The 15,843-nt window shown below is 34.3% G+C and overlaps 1 long non-coding RNA gene across 1 annotated transcript in view; it reads right to left on the bottom strand.

Moving 5' to 3' along the window:
• The window catches only part of Gm20754 (predicted gene, 20754), a 528,480-nt gene that overhangs the window by 31,441 nt on the left and 481,196 nt on the right, over positions 1-15,843 (bottom strand). The window contains exon 3 of the long non-coding RNA NR_040557.1: positions 3,864-3,941. This is a non-coding gene — a long non-coding RNA (predicted gene, 20754). The remainder of the gene's footprint in view (positions 1-3,863; positions 3,942-15,843) is intronic.

The following is a 15,843-nucleotide window of genomic DNA, read 5'->3' as shown; positions in this document are numbered from 1 at the left end:
ATTTCCATTAGTGGATTAATGTTTATCATAAAAGTACTGAAGCCAGAAGTTCACATTTTCCCCCATGCCATGTTTTTTTTTTTTTTTTTTCATTATGTGATGCTTTCTGTGGAAAGAAGGACACTAGGTTGTGAAAGGCTTCAATTTGACTTTTCAACCTTTAGAATAAAAGCCAAACAAACTTGTGTTTTATATTAATTACATAGTTTGTGATAATCTCTTACAGCAGCATGAGACAGAACAGAAAACTCTATAATGTACTTGACATTTGAATTTGTGTTGATTTTCAAATATGCACACAAATATTCATGAGTTGTCTATGTATGTAGGCTTACTTATAGTATGTATTTACATTTGTAAATATGAATGTGTATTTTCAGCTACAGTTCTTAGAATAATAAATAGTTCCTAAATTAATTTTAAAAAGTATCATGATGTATTACTCCTGAGAATCTGAATAACAGAAATATATTAGCTAGCTTAAGGAGAGGAAAGTAAAACTGAAAATATTAAATGTATTTATTCTTCATATCGCTGAGACATTCTGAAGTCTCATACAGAATAAAGAGGAAATTAGAGTGTCACGATTGCCATGTATCAGGATAGCATTTCAATTATTATACTGTTTGAAAAAGGTTATTGTCTCAAACAGGTAATTTTTGTTCAGCATTACTGTAGAGTATTCAATTGATTCCATTCATTTCAGTACATGGAGTCAGAGTCATAGATGATGAATCTCTTTTAAAAAGAGAACCATTTGCAGCTTTAGAAAGTAATTTATGTGGCTTCAGTTGTGTCACGAACAGAATAAAAAACAGAAAAAGATAGTAGCATTGTCCTGTTACTTACCAGTGGGTTCCTTTCTATTGTTTGTGTAGATCACTCAAAGGTGTGTTATGTTTCAGTACTGTCCTTTCTCTTTCCATATAAAAAGTTATACTCATGTACAAAAGGTCATCTTGACCCTACTCATTCCCGTTTGCTGCATTTTTATGCTGCTCTAAGATGTCACACATGCATGCACTGAGACTCACACATACACACATACAGACATACACATGCACACAGACACACAGAAACACACACACACAAAAACGAACAAAGACTGAAGATCACTACAAATTATATTTATTTTTATTTTATTTCATAAGATAGTGTAGTATCAACAAAGAACGTCATCATAAAGTAGACTGAGAACCCAAGTAGATGTGATCATTTATTTTATGAAATTTTCCCATTTTCCTGAGGATCAGGCAGAATCAGAGAGGTCACACAGACATAGTAGGATATCATCCTCCTTAGACTTAATAAACACACTATTATGGTTACTGCCTTAGGGATAATTGCTCTAACTCTTAATGATTTGGTCTTGATCCAAGTACTCTCAGGAGACAGAGCAAGTTTTAAGAGATGAGGCACTGGAAGGGGTCCTCAAATCGCTGGAGACGAAAGGGAAGATTAGGAACTCAGACTCGGGGCTGGTGAGATGGCTCAGTGGGTTAGAGCACCCGACTGCTCTTCCGAAGGTCCAGAGTTCAAATCCCAGCAACCACATGGTGGCTCACAACCATCTATAACAAGATCTGACCCCCTCTTCTGGAGTGTCTGAAGACAGCTACAATGTACTTACATATAATAAATAAATAAATAAATCTTTAAAAAAAAAAAAAAAAAAAAAAAAAAGGAACTCAGACTCTTGTTTTTCTTCTTTGGTCTCCAGTCACTCGATAAATGCTTTGCTTAAGTGTACATTTCTCCTATCACGTTCTGCCACAAACTCAAAGTAACAAATTCAAAGAAACATGGACTGAAATCTATGAAACTATTAACCCAAATCAAAACCAAATGAAACCAAATTGTTCCTCTTTATAGGTTGGTTAAATCCACTATCAAAATGGCTCAATAGTCAAAAAGTAAAAGGAGTATAATTGTAATCAGAAATGGCTGACAGCTTAAGAAATGAGTAGCTATACCAGGAAGAAAAGACATCCAGCAAGGTATGTTACAAACTGGGAAAAAATAGGAAAACATGCTACTAGAAGTCAATTAATTAAAATATTGGTTTTATAAAGGCAACCATTAACACATGTGACTTTTACATTTGTCCCTGTAATTAGACAGAATAATCTTCAGTACCTTTGTGGCTGAAATTATCAAAGATTAAAAAAAAAGCAAAACAAACAAACAAACAAACAAACAAAAAACAGTACCATGTCTATACAGTTGAATTCTAGGTGTTTGGATTGGGAGATAAAGGATTAACAAAATAGAGTCATCTAAAATTTTTGAAATGATTTTTAATGATAAGCATAGCAAGTTGTAATATTACTACAGTGTGAGCTTGGGAGTTATAAAGGAAACAGCTTACTAAACTTACAAGGTATAGAAAACCAGGAGTTGAATAACCAGAAAAACAAAGTTTTAGGACACAGATGGTAGAATTCCATTCTATATAATAATCAAGGGATGGTTCATTCAAATAAGATCTAAAACTGTATCAAGATTGTAGAGTTCATAAACAGACATTCTGAAACCTCCCTTCTAAGATTCCAGTATTCTTGGCACAAACAACAGACATGCACAGTTCAGTTCAAAGTGAAAATAGTTAATTTTGGAAAGACAAGCAATTTAAATATCAGGTGAGTCACTGGCTTTTCTTGGATTTACACACATATCATGCTATGAAGTTTCTTATATGAAGACCTCCAATTCTAGATGCCCCTTTTAGGATGCTATTTAAAACACCTCTAGGCCTCAGAAACATCTCTTAGTGCATTTCTTTTCCCATCAACATCTTTTATCCATCACTTTCAATTTCTCCTAATAGCATGCCTTAGTCAGGGCTTCTATTCCTGCACAAAACATCATGACCAAGAAGCAAGTTGGGGAGAAAAGGGTTTATTCAGCTTAAACTTACACACTGCTGTTCATTACCAAAGGACTTTAGGACTGTAACTCAAGAAGGTCTGGAAGCAGGAGCTGATGCAGAGGCCATGGAGGGATATTAGTTATTGGCTTGTTTCCCTTGGCTTGCTCAGCTTGCTTTCTTATAGAACCCAGGACTACCAGCCCAGGGATGGCAACACCCACAATGGGCCATCTCACCCTTGATCACTAATTGAGAAAATGCCTCACAGCTGGACCTTATGGAGGCACTTCCTAAGGGAGGCTCCTTTCTCTGTTATAACTCCAGCTTGAGTCAAGTTGATACACAAAATCAGCAGTACAGCATGTTAAATTCAACTCTATCTTGCTCTCAAGTTCATTATGCTATGTAGATCCTAGCTCCATAAACCTGCGACATACTGCCTTCATTTTCTTATATTTATAATGAAACTGATGAAAGATCCTGGCAGAATATAAAAGGACTCAGAAGCCCTGAAATTGGCAAGATAGACGTCAGTGTTAGCAGAACTAGCTTCACTGATTTAGAAAAATAGAGGTGCACAATGCTCTGGCCACTCCTTGAACCTGTGTGTCTGCCAAAGTTCTGACCAGGTGTGTGCCCATTGCTGCACCTTCATTAGACTCTTTCCTTGTACCCCTCCCATACCCATTTCTTGAGAATAGACATTGTTTAGATCTGGAAATCCCCTAATCTCCCCCTTCTCCTTTCCCCGCTGAGGGCCTATAAAAACTGGGAACTCTTTCCCCTCGAGGACGACTCCTCTACCCCTGCGTGGGATATGAGTTGTCCCCAGAGCTCTGGCTTTCCCCGAATAAAGCCTCATGTGGTTTGCAACAAGCTCGGTCTGTTGTGAGTTCTTGGGTGTCCGCTATTGTCCTGAGGCCTGAGCGAGGGGCTCCTCTCGGAGTCTTTCACTGAGAATAAGAAATTGTTAAATAAAAACAGATTTACTTACAGTTTAGTCAGAATTGTTAGTGAATTTTTTAGGTCTGTCCCTCCTTCCCAGGGGTAGTCTTACAATGGCATAAACAGGCTGGAATAAAAAACAGAAATGCATATATTGAGAAAAGACTAGAGAACTGTGAATTCTCTTCTTTTCTTTTTTTTTTTTTTTTTTTTGGTTTTTCGAGACAGGGTTTCTCTGTGTAGCCCTGGCTGTCCTGGCACTCACTTTGTAGACTTTGTAGACCAGGCTGGCCTCGAACTCAGAAATTCGCCTGCCTCTGCCTCCTGAGTGCTGGGATTAAAGGCGTGAGCCACCACGCCCAGCTTTTTTTCTTTCTTTCTTTCTTTTTTTCTTTTTTTCTTGTGAATTCTCTTAGTATGAACGTTTCTCCTCACTCTCAGGGATTTAGCTTTTCTGTCTTCCAGAATGGGATTACTGTCAGGTCTTTAAACTATCGAGGGTCCACTATGTAAGAGTCCAAGACACACTTGCTTCATTCCTATTGCATTTCCATTACTATCTTCACGTCAGTTACCTCTACAGAACTCCTTGACAGAGGAAGCATCGTTTTATTATTTTTAACCTTAGTGCATAGCAATATGCACATTATATTGCCAGGATATGGCAAATGCATGTATGGTAAATTCTTTCAATGTATATGTCAATTAGAATACCTTATCTGGCCACTTAGTCTGGTGCTCTTAAGGGGTGAAATCAGGTCTCATATTTCATAATATAACATACTCTTCCAACTGCATAGCATCTAAAAGGTATTAAATATTACCTTATGCTATAATTTAAGTCTGTCCTATTGTACTAGAGTTTCATTCCATGCTATATTACCTTGCAGTTGACGTGCTTTATAAATGCACCTTTATATAAAGAGTAAATTTTAGGATTTATAGATAAGATTATTATTCACTATAATCTTCCAACGTTGCAAGATCTTCCATCAATCAGGTGTCTGTGTAGAGAACTTACAAAGTACACATGTTTAGAGGATAAGCAAGACCAAGATGATCTGTACTCTAAAGTGTATAGAATATGTGTGGAATAGGAGTGAATGCAGTTCAGTTGAGTTCAGGCAATGCAGTGGAGTTCAAGTGAGTTCAGCTGAGTTCAGATTAGTTAAGTTTGGAGCAGTTCAGTTTGTAGCAGTTTGGTCTATAAGTCAGGGGCAGTTTTTTCAAGTTTAAGAATTCCATCAGAAGCCGAGAGAAGCCAATTTGAGTCAGTTAGTTGGAGAGGAATTTGTGCCAGAACACTTGAGTTGAACCGTACAACCAGAGTTTTAAAAGAACTGGAAAAGTTGAGCTTATTCAGTAGTAAGCCTCTAAGACAACAATTACACCTGGTTACCAATGTACTTTTACAAATAAATTCTTTTTCTAGCACCTAATCCTCGAGATACTTGAGGCCCAGGGAGGAGGAATGGGGAATGGGATAAGGAACTGTCAAAGGGTAGACCAGGAGGGGGATAACAACTGGACTGTAAAAAAGGTTTAAATAATAATAATAATAATAATAATAATAATAATAATAACTACATAAGAGCAAGAAGTTACTTGTTTTTTGTTTCTTTGTATTTATGTAGAAATCACTTGGACTTGTTATGAATGGTTGATGTCTACAGTCACCAGACACATATGTGACATACATATAAACATATTTACAGAAAAAACATTCATACACATATAATAAAAATAAATCTAAAAATAAAAAGACTCATGAAGTAAATACAACTCACAGATCTCAAGAAACCCATAAAAGTATTAGATTCATAAGCATCTTCCCCAAGTCTATACAGACAGTCCCAGTTGCTGGGAAAAGGACATTTTCTAGCTAGTGCAGTTGTCTGCAGGTTACACAGTGAACTCAAGAAATGAAGCTTTTATGTCTCATCACCCAGATTGAAATAGACTTTTGGGTGATACAGCTGCCTTTATCTTACTTATTTTACCATAAGTAACTTCTTGTACACTCTCCTAAAAAATATACACAGAAAAAGTCAACGGTTCACAAAGGTACACTTGGGTGCAATTGTCATGGTCTTCTATCATGTCAATAGAAGCATTTGTCCATGTCTCCTTAAAAAAAGTTATATAACACATAATAATAGTCTTTACAGGATGGAATATGTATTTTCCTGTGAAATATTCAAAGTTCATGTATAACCTACCTAGAGAGGGGACAGTTTCTAAGAATTAATGTGTGTAGCTAGCAGCTGTTCAAAAAGCTACTAGAGCCCGAAGTTCAAAAGAATATGTGGGTAATTAGTATGCTAGATAATTTCCTTCACTGTTTATGCTGCTCTTTCTACTACCCAAGAAGCTGGGTTTTAATGAAAATTCAGGATTTAAGCATTACATTTAAATTTCTTTTACAGTGCCTATGTTCTTTTCATACCTTTAAAAACAACAGTAGTGCTCTTCACTCAGATTACCATTGACATTAGGTTCTTGACAAATGTTGCATGCTCTGCAAAGCCATTCATTTACTTGAAGCAAATTTTCCCTCACCTTAGTCACTAGGGAATCATTACTAATCCATTATGGTTCAGCTAGTCTACATATTTATGTAATAAGCTTGAGTTTCATTTTTAAAAGTGTGTTTATAATTTAGGACACAAAAACATTAATAAATAGATTGGAAATATACACAGATAAGCTATCACTCAGGGGACAATTTTCTGCAACATAAAACTTGTTTCATTATGGAAAGTAGAAATGATGACACCAAGAATGTCTTATCAGACTCTCAGTCATTAACAAATTACTCTTTCAAGTGTGAATATATGCAAGAGTCTGTTGGAATGGCTTTCCTTTTATTTCTACATCATAGCTAGCTCTCCAGAATAATCCTACAATAAGCAGATCAACAGGAGAAAACATTTGCAAAATTTAAATATCGATTTAAGTATCTCCTGTAGGAGATATATTAGAAAAGGTAGATGAATATTCAAAATAATGGTGATATTTGAGAAAACAATTTTTCTCTTTATAGGTGAAGAGAGGATAATGTATGTATCTTATGGAGAAAAAAATTTGGAGATCCAGAAATTTTAGGAAAAAAGACTGTCTTTTTCAAAAGACTGGGCAGTTAGATAGAAACATGGACCTTAGCAAAGTTGGAGAGTGGGGTTAATTTCCGTTTTTTGCAGGAATCAAAAATCCTGGTTCTTGAAATACCCACAGAGTGAATTTAAGACAATGGGATTCCCTTGGCCAAATAAGGCACTTAAAGTAACTTTTTATCTGTGATTGCTATACCATAGAGGCTTAAGCCCAAAATAATCAACCACACCAAATTGTTTTGGTTTTGCAGTTTTGTGTCCAGAACTTATTTATAGCTCTGACATAATCTAATCTCCCTACACCCTCATGAAAAAAAATGAAAAAAAAAAAAGAAAAAAGAAAAAGAAAAAAGAAACACAACCAAACAAACCAAAATACAAGATATTGGAAAATAGACACTGAATTGCTGAGTCTATGGAGAATATGAGTGCTGAGAATGTAAGTGTGCATATCACAGTTAATTAGTTTATCATAATGCAATGAATAATTTACAGAAACAACCTACCCACAGTCTTGCCTGTACCTTAAAGAAGTTTCCATTTGTAACTATTATTGTTCCCTAAATATACAGTGCTAGTTCACTGTGACTTTTCTATCAGAATTATATAATATCAAAAAAATCTTAGTAATATTATACTAAAGATTTTTCCCCAAATACAATTTTTCTCAAGAAAACATCATTTCCATTTCCTTACTTAATGTATAATGTCTTCTCCTTTAGAATTTGTGATAGCAGAAGCAGTGAAAGAACAGATATTCATTGCTGTGTGTACTTCCTGTTATTTCACTTTCTAGGAGACAAAATGAGTTTGAAGAAAGGACACAAGAAAATGAAAACAATCAAAGGAAAGAAATGACACATTTATAAACTAACTGTGGTATGTTATATTGACACAAAATATTGGAAATAAGCATACTTTTGATAATAATTGGGACATGGTTAGAATTAGTAGGAAAGTCTATTGTAAATATGAAAAAAGTAATAGCACATTAACACTATGTAGAATACAAGGAAAGTCTATTGTAAATATGAAAAAAGTAATAGCACATTAACACTATGTAGAATACAGAATTGGTAAGTCTACAGAAATGGAATGTGTGGACAGAAGGAGTTTAAGATAGTTTTGATGTCTATAGCAACAACAGCAGCAGCTGACAGATGGGCACGAGGTAGGTAGATAGTGATAGAATGTATTACGGAGACTAGCATACTTTGAGAAGGTAGATGAGCTGACTGCACAGTTCCTGGGAAGGCAACGCACTTTGAATGTTATTTTCCAAGTCCTCCTATGTCTTTAAACAGGAATTTAAATTTAATGTAACATCGGACAGGAAGTAATAAGGTTTTCACACCTGCTACTTTTTAAGGCAAATGCAATAAAAACAATAAATACATAACCCCAACCTTGGCCATTTCTCCTAAACATCAACTACTTTGAAAACATAGAGTTACTTCAACTTTAAAGAGAAATGTCTAGAGTTTAACATTTTTGAGCAGATACAATCAACTAAATCTGAATATATAATGAATTAAAATTACATTTAAAGACTGTGTTAAAATGAGGTCTTATATAAAAATACATGTGCTCCATATAAAATTTGTATTTTCTAGAAATTTGTGTTATTTAACTAAAAAGATTTATTATAATTATAACATTAAAATTCATTTTTGCTATTTCTAAATTTTGAATAAAAGTTCTGAGTATTTTTTATTTTTAAACATAAAATAAATTTGAAATTTGAAAATGAGTGTTATGCTCTTAGGTAACAATATTATTTGATAGTATATTGAAAAGTAACTTTTACCACATAACCAAGGAGAACTGACACATATTAAAAGTTTTAAAATACTACTATTACAAACTATCTTCTATATTAAAAGTTTTTAAATACTACTGTTACAAACTATCTTCTATTTCTTTCAACTAACCAAAGTGAGATTTTATTAACCATGTAGCTATAAATCAATTAAAAGAGAATCAATATAAGGTTTCATTTCAATGGTTATATTCAAGTACATGTAATCTAAATTAAAGTTATGTTTCAAAACACATTCTTCTAAATTATGTTTTGATTGTAAAAATTATACATTTAATCACAGCATAGAATTATGGTACAATAATAATTATAATGAAAATGAAGTTCTATTTCTTTTACAATGAGTCTATATAATAAAGTGAAGTTTTTTTTTAAATTTAAATGAATGGATTTACATGAATTTTGATGTTGAAGACTAACATCCAATGCATTTTATTCAATGAATAAATATGTAATATATTTGGTAAACTGCTAAATAATAATAAATCAGGGAATTGATAAATTCAGTAAAATATAGTCTAGAGAAAAGAGAATAAGGTTGTCTAACAATCAAGCGTGTGTCATTTAATGAATGATAGGTGTTTTAGTTCAAACTTACACATACAAAAATGACCTTTGTCAAATTTGGAACGTTTATATAATCTAAAAAACACTATACCTAAATTGTATTTAAATTTGCAATAAAGATTTTTAAATTTTTAAAATGTATTTTTATTTTTCTAAAAAAATGGTATTCAGGACAGAGTACTAGAAAAAAATCTATTAAGAGAAATTGGTAGTTGAGTGACACATGGACACAATACAAGTAGATAAGTATCTAGAAAAATGGATATTTTAATGTCATGCTACTGGATTTAATTTTTTCAGTGACTGACTTATCTGATACCTTGAGAAACAACATTTTCCTATGTAATCACAGAAGAATTAGAAAATTAAACATGACTAACCTCGCCCTCTCTGGTTGTTATGAAAGACAGACACTAACAAAAGAAGATCAAAACATGAAAGTTCTATAAGACCTGATTGTGGACAAATTTGAAAATCAAACTGATTTTTAAGTGACTTATAAATAAATAGCTTTGAGACACTCAAAAATGGCTATTTGAAAATAATGATCAGAATAAGATAAATGTAAAATTCCCAATAAGGAAATCCTGTTATTTGGCATAAAACAAAACAAACCAAAAACAACAAATCAAATAAAGGTTCTGCGCCCCCAGTGAAGATTTGGAAAAAACTAAATGAGTGTGAAAGTATGAACAGAAAATAATGAATAATATCGTACTGCTAAAATGTAAAAGGTATACTAGTACCCAGTTATTCAAAGTTAAATTCATTACAACTGCTGACAACTGTCAGATTTATATAAAACTTAAAAAACATCTTCTGTTGGATAATAGATAAATACTATCTTTTAAAAATCCATTGAATTACACAAAAGTATTAATGGTATTCAAATAATATAGTATTTGTCATTCTTATTGAGTATACCTTACAGGCCAAGAACTTTACAAAGATTTCCCTGGGACAGGGGTGAGGCTCAGTGTGTATAGAACTTGCCATATAAAAGTGAAGACCCATGTTTCAGTGCCTAGAATGCATGCTAAGCCAAGTACGGTAGCATGTAACTATAATCCTAGGTTTCTAAACTGATTAGAAAGGTAGAACTAGAAAAATCCCCAGAAAATCTTGGACTACATCAGCAAACAAGAACCCTGCCTCAAACAAGTTAGATGGTTAAGTTTTTGGGTTGTCCTCTGATTTCTACAATGTGAGTCATAGCTTGTACTCACTCAACACAAAGGCATAAGTATCATGTACATAAACAAAAATTAAATTGTATCTGTATTAACTCTTTATGATAATGAATTACCTTTTTTAATGAAACCGATGAAGAAAATACTATTGCCCATGTTATCTTTAGAGATGAGATGCAAAATTTGTCATACAAAACAATTACAATTTTTTATTTCAAAAACAAAAACTCACAGGTAAAAATTTCTTGCTTTCAGAACTAAAAGACAGATACCTACTTCCTTGACACATTGTGTGTCAGTAGAGTATTTGTACCTAGGCTGGCAGTAAGGCTGTGATTCAATTCTAGATCTTCAGACTTCACATAGATTTTCTTTGTACATTTATATTTTATCTTTACACAGGGAATAAAATAAACAAATCAAGGGGCTGTTTTGGTAAGCAAACTGGTGAATGCTCAACGGTAGGTCATGGATATGAGAATAAACAGGGGTTCTTGGAATATCAATGACCTGACTGCAGCAGCCACCTCAGGCCAATGGCTTCCAAGTCTTTTACCTTGTCTGTTCAAAAAAAAACTTTCACAAAATTACGTGGGAAAATTTTAACAAGGTTTATTATATGAGTTAAACTTTAATAGACATCATTCATATGTTCATTATTCTGTTACAGAATTAAGTGAATTTCATTCAAATTTAACAAGAGTTTTCATAAATGTTACATATTAGTAAACAAAGATTTAACAAATAATTATTTATGTTAAACTTTTTTTCCCACTATGAGTTTACCTGGATGGAAGAACTGATGGTGGAGTTGATCAAAACACATTTTCTGTATTTATAAAATAAATTATAAAAATGCTAATAAAAGTATTCTCTTTAGGAATAAGTATTTTTTTTTCATTTAAGTTGAAGTAGTACATGAGTCTGTAGAGTGCTTGTGGTAGGATTGCAATTGTTATAGTATTAATCCTTCCAATCCATGAGCACGGGTGATCTTTCCATCTTCTGCTGAACACTTCAATCATCTCAGCACTGTTGTAAGAGTTTCCTTGCAGAGATCAACTGTTTTGCCTCTTGATTAATTTATGCCCAAGTTTGCCCTGTTTATTTGTTTGTTTTGTCCCTAAATTCAAAGAAATTGTTTTCAGGGCCTTTCTTCTTTCCTTCCTTCCTTCCTTCCTTCCTTCCTTCCTTCCTTCCTTCCTTCCTTCCTTCCTTCCTTCCTTCCTTCCTTCTTTCCTTCCTTCCTTCCTTCCTTCCTTCCTTCCTTCCTTCCTTCCTTCCTTCCTTCCTTCCTTCCTTCCTTCTGTCCTCTTTCTTTCTTTCTTTCTTTCTTTCTTTCTTTCTTTCTTTCTTTCTTTCTTTCTTTCCCTCTTTCTCTGTTTCTTTTTCTCCCTCTTTTTATGGATGCAATTGATTGCTCTGTTATTCTTCTTTTTTGCCAAATATGTTTATCAGCTTTAGAAGATAATCAAATCATTAGCATGTAAGGATGTTTAAAGTGCTTTCTTTCTAACCTGTATGGCCTTCTTTTGACTTTTTGCTGTAGTTGAGATTTCTAGCACGGCAAGTGATTCTAATGAAGAGAAGAAACAACCTTGCTTGTTCTGGATCTCAATGAAACTCATTTAATGACTCTCAATTTTCATTATATTGGTTATAGGTTTGTCATATATGGCTTCATTATGTTGAGGCATGCGTCCTCCATCCTTACCCTTATTCATGACTTTTATCATAGAGCATAAAGAGTATTAAATAAAAATCTCAATGCCTAGCACAGGTTACCTTTCTATGAGTAATTCATTAGGGAGAGTATGGTAACATCCCAAACCAAAACAGCTTCTTGTTATTGGTTGCCCATTAAAAGAAGAGGGTAAGTGCCTAGTGCTAACACACACACACACACACACACACACACACACACACACACACACACACACACATTTTAAGAGCATAGAGAAATCAATCTTAAAGTAACCTGGAAAATTTCCTCTTGGTGGCTTCATTTCACATTACTAAAATATAAACTTTAGGTTGTTAGGAGGGAAAAGATATCAATGGTCATAACTAAGACAGTACCCTACATACTACAACACTGATGTGCCAGGAAAACATGCCCTTTAGTGCATCAGGGGCATGATGGTAATAGTAGTAACTAAATACTCTTTTGAGTGTATTTAATACCTGTTCCACTGAAGGGAATTCAAGCCTGAAACTGCAAACATCATGAAAACCTATGGGTAGAAAAGCTATAGGCCCTAAAGGGAGCTTATCAATGTCCTTTTTTAAATGGTCATTTTTTTTAAATGGCCTTCTAGATATTTTTATTTATATATGTAGATTTGCACTATCCTCAAAATTTGTCAGAGAATCTTCTTGTGGTGGAAGATAATGCCACAATGTAGAGATGTGTAAGTGTTCAAACTACTGAGAATAAAAATATGATGTGCGTGTGTGTGTGTGTGTGTGTGTGTGTGTGTGTGTGTGTACATGCGCACACATGCACACACAAGCTTTTGCATAGTTGGGACATCTATATCACACTCCCATATCACATGGCTCACAGAATATCATGGAAATGGAGGCAGAAAGAACTTAAGTACTACTGAGTGTAGAGGACTGTTGTACATATATGGCTACTGCACACAGGAACTCACATCATACATCTGTAACCAAGAGTTCAATATTATAACATGGATGGGGAGGGATGCTAGTTGTCTTAACCCTAACCTGAGAAGCTAACACAGAGAGAATGCTGCTGGAGGGAGAGCTATCTTTTGTCAGGGATAGGAGGCAACATTGAAACATTGGTAGGATTGTCCTACCTTACTGATGACCTTACACACATGCGCATGTGAGCAACACTAATTAGACTTGCTGGGTTTAAGAAAAATAGATATGAAGTTGGGAGGGGGTGGGAGATATGTCAAGGGTAGGAGAGTTAACAGGAAAGACTCAGGGATAAATGTGACCAACATAATTTTTATACATGTATAATAAATTCAAAGAAGACAAACATTGTGAAAACAAACCTACTTCTTTTTTCTATAAATAATACAAAATCATGAATCTCTATGAAAATACCAGAATGTCATCAAAATATACAACACAAGTCTATGAGAAATTAACAATAAAATATTATGTGAAAAGAAGAAACTTAAAATTCTAGCCTTTTCCTTTTTTTTGCAAAATAGGACAAAAATAGGAAATTCAAAAAAATCAAATTATTAAAGAGCCATTTACAAAGTTTCAACTACAAATGATTAGAATTCTTAAGACATGCATTAAACATGAAGGAGAAATCTGAAATTATAGCTAACTGTCCTGAAAACTGAAAGACATGAGCTTCTGAGTTGTAAAGAATCATTTATTTCCCATCAAAATAAATGAAAAGAGACAAATATGGTTATTTATTAGCCTGAAATTTCAGAGGCCACAAGATAAACAACAGCAGAAACTTTTAGAGAGACAATATGAAACACTCTTTAGACAGAATGACAAGAGACTTCTCAGAAACAAGACTGGATAATAACAATAACAACAAATCAAATCCTTCAACATTGTGAGAAAATTATCATCCACCTAGAATTATACATCAAGTCAAATTATTAATTAGATGTGAAGACCGATTAAGGTCACTTTTAATGTGCAACTCTTATCTAAAGGAAATTACTTCTGTCAGTTTTTCATCCTTTGGGAAGATATTGTAAGGTGAAATTTTTCAGTTATGTGTTTTGTTTACTTAGCACCTTTGTTAAACTATTAAAAAAATCAATTACCCAGTTAGATACAAGCTGTTTATTTTTCTATAAACTTAAAGGGATATAGAAGTATTATGATATATTTCAGAATTATCATTGAACAAGCTGACCCAAAAAAAGTCATCAGATCACAATAAAGAAAAAGAAATGTGCAGGAAAAGGAAAAAAAAAAAGATCATATACACTGATATTAAGAAAACAGTGGAATTATTTGATATATAAAGGCTCATATTAAGAAAAACTGACTCAAAAATATGTTTGCATATACAAAGAGTTGGATATTTTCTATCATGAAGTTTGGAATATTTAGGGGACGAAATCAGAAAAAAATGATATTCCAGAGATCTGTTTCTAAGTTCTCCTGGTCAATGTTGAGATAAAATGAATCCTGAAGACAATGGGGTCATGAATATAAAATTCTTTTTTTAATTAGGTATTTATTTCATTTACATTTCCAATACTATCCCAAAAGTCCCCCACATCCTCCCCCACCCACCCACTCCCACTTCTTGGCCCTGGCATTCCCCTGTACTGAGGCAGATAAAGTTTGCACAACCAATGGGCCTCTCTCCACTGATAGCCAACTAAGCTATCTTCTGATACATATGCAGCTAGAGACACAAGCTCCTGGGGGTACTGGTTAGTTCATATTATTGTTCCACCTATAGGGTTGCAGATCCCCCCAGCTCCTTGGGTACTTTCTCTAGCTCCTCCATTGGGGGCCCTATGATCCATCCAATGGCTGACTGTGAGCATCCACTTCTGTGTTTGCTAGGCCCCGGCATAGTCTCACAAGAGACAGCTGATCCTTTGAGCACAATCTTGCTAGTGTATGCAATGGTGTCAGGATTTGGAGACTGATTATGGGATGGATGACTGGGTATGGCAGTTTCTAGATGGTCCATCCTTTTGTCTCAGCTCCAAACTTTGTCTCTGTAACTCCTTCCATGGGTGTTTTGTTCCCAATTCTAAGAAGGGGCAAAGTGTCCACACTTTGGTTTTACTCTTCTTGAGTTTCATGTGTTTCAAAAATTATGTATTATATCTTGGGTATTTTAAGTTTCTGGGCTAATATTCACTTATCAGTGAGTCCATATCATGTGAGTTCTTTTTTGATTGGGTTACCTCACTAAGGATGATGCCCTCCAGGTCAATCTATTTGACTAGGAATTTCATAAATTCATTCCTTTTAATAGATGTGTAGTACTCCATTGTGTAAATGTACCACATTTTCTGTATCCATTCCTCTGTTGAGGGGCATCTGGGTTCTTTCCAGCTTCTAGCTATTATAAATAAGGTTACTATGAACATAGTGGAGCATGTGTCCTTCTTACCGGTTGGAACACCTTCTGGGTATATACCCAGGAGAGGTATTGTGGGATCCTCCAGTAGTACTATATCCAATTTTCTGAGGAACTGCCAGACTGATTTTCAGAGTGGTTGTACAAGCTTGCAATCCCACCAACAATGGAGGAATGTTCCTCTTTCTCCACATCCTCGCCAGCATCGGCTGTCACCTGAATTTTTTACCTTAGCCATTCTGACTGGTGTGAGGTGGAATCTCAGGGGTGTTTTGATT

Source organism: Mus musculus, chromosome 3, assembly GCF_000001635.26.
Source record: "Mus musculus strain C57BL/6J chromosome 3, GRCm38.p6 C57BL/6J".
NCBI lineage: Eukaryota > Metazoa > Chordata > Mammalia > Rodentia > Muridae > Mus > Mus musculus.
Note: the sequence above shows the minus strand (reverse complement) of the source record. Positions and strands in the feature narration are given on the sequence as shown.